Genomic DNA, 2,076 nt, shown 5'->3' with positions numbered 1-2,076 from the left:
AATTGAACCCGGAACCATGTGATTGGCAAGCAAACTTCTTCGTCACGCTTGCACCTATTATTGAAGATATTTAAGAAACTAGACGCCAAAAGAAGAAATCTATTCGCAAAATTTAGACTATAATATCTAGAAGATAAAAAACTATAATATAGTTTCGACCCAGAACACATGGATATGTAAAATTTGAGGAGATAACACCTTTAAGGTGATTCCACATGAGGTAATAACACATGGAATCTTTAAAAGTTGGACTAATAAAAAATAACAAACTTGTGCCAGAAGCTGCTAAACACAAGAAAAGCGAAATGTTGCACCTAGTGTATAAAAATGCACATGGATTAACATGGCCCCTGCTCAAGGATGACAAGTAAATTCGTGAAGCGTTCCATATTTCTTTTTAAGCGCAGGCGTGGCGGTGTGTTAAGAAGCTTGCTTCCCAACCACATGGTTCCGAGTTCAGTCCCACTGTGTGGCAACTTGGGCAGGTGTATTCCCGTCGTATGTATGTATGTATATATATATATATATATATATATATATATATATATATATATATATATATATATATATATATATATATATATATATATATATATATGTATATATATGTATGTATATACACACACACATGTATGTATATATTTGTGTCCGACTTCACAACCGACGTTGGTGTGTTTGCGGGGACGTAAACACACCAGCGGTTCGGTAAAAGAGACGATAGAATAAGTATTTGCCTTACAAAGAATAAGTCTTGGGGTTCATTTGTTCCACTAAAGGTGGTGCTCTAGAATGGCAGCAGTCAAATGACTGAAACAAGTACAAGAATAAAAGAACGGATAGGAATCTTAAAAATCTCCTAAGGAATTTGGTACTTAAAACACTACAAGAAGGAGAAGTACCGCATAAAGCGTTAAATAACCAAAGAAGGGATTAAAACAAAGAACAATGAGGAAAATGAGCGCAGTATGAGAACTGAAACCGCTTCCACACAAAATTCCAAATGATTAAATAAAGTGGTTTATAACAAACAACAGATCCACAACAGATTCATAAGTAGTTTTACGGCTGAGAGGTAAAGTGAATGTTTTGTAACTGTGGCTACGTTGTGACTCATTATTAGATACAACTAGAGATATCAGTTGGAGCGTAATGTCAAACCAGAATCCCGCACATTTAGAAGGTTTGATGAGAGCATGAGCCACATATTAACTTGAAACCACAAACTGGCCTCGGCACAACATAGAACACACATAAGGCGGCGAGCTGGCAGAAACGTTAGCGTGCCGGGCGAAATGCTTAGTGGTATTTCGTCTGCCGTTACGTTCTGAGTTCAAATTCCGTCGAGGTCGACTTTGCCTTTCATCCTTCCGGGGTCGATTAAATAAGCACTAGTTACGCACAGGGGTCGATGTAATCGACATAATCCCTTTGTCTGTCCTTGTTTGTCCTCTCTATGTTTAGCCCCTTGAGGGCAATAAAGAAATAAGAACACACTACAGTGTCAAAGTCTACAACATACAGACTATGTGCAACGAAATAAGGACCCCACCGGCAGGTAAAACTGTTAAGTCTCTCGCAGGTAATGTGGTAAGGAGTAAAAAATGAGAGATTTTCTTTTCGACCACGGCGACGCGTTGCTTCCTTGAGCAAGACACTTTATTTCACGTTGCTTCAGCTCACTGAGCTGCAAAAAGAGAGTAGCAGCTATATTTCAAAGGGTCAGCCTTGTCACGTTCTGTGTCACTCTGAATCTCGCTGAGAACTACATTAAGGGTACGAGTGTCTGTGGAGTACTCAGCCACTTTCACGTTAATTTCACGAGCAAGCTGTTCAATTGATCGGATGACTGGAAGCCGCGTCGTTGTAAGCGACGGAGTACCAGATAATTATATATATATATATATATATATATATATATATATATCAAAAAGCCTTCTGACAGCCAAATTATTATGAAACGAACTGATTAAAAGTTATTCACATTCCTATGAAGCTGTTGTTGCAGCAGACTCGAGCATAAATGGTAAAATCTTGAAACTTACCATTATTATATATTTTTAAAATAAAAATATGGTA

General features: G+C 37.7%; 1 pseudogene; it reads left to right on the top strand.

Moving 5' to 3' along the window:
* The first annotated feature begins 335 nt into the window (after window positions 1-335).
* LOC128247950 (U6 spliceosomal RNA) lies at window positions 336-395 on the top strand (annotated as a pseudogene).
* Window positions 396-2,076: the final 1,681 nt, after the last annotated feature.

This window comes from Octopus bimaculoides, chromosome 5 (genome assembly GCF_001194135.2).
Source record: "Octopus bimaculoides isolate UCB-OBI-ISO-001 chromosome 5, ASM119413v2, whole genome shotgun sequence".
In the NCBI taxonomy this organism is placed as follows: Eukaryota; Metazoa; Mollusca; class Cephalopoda; order Octopoda; family Octopodidae; genus Octopus; species Octopus bimaculoides.
Note: the sequence above shows the minus strand (reverse complement) of the source record. Positions and strands in the feature narration are given on the sequence as shown.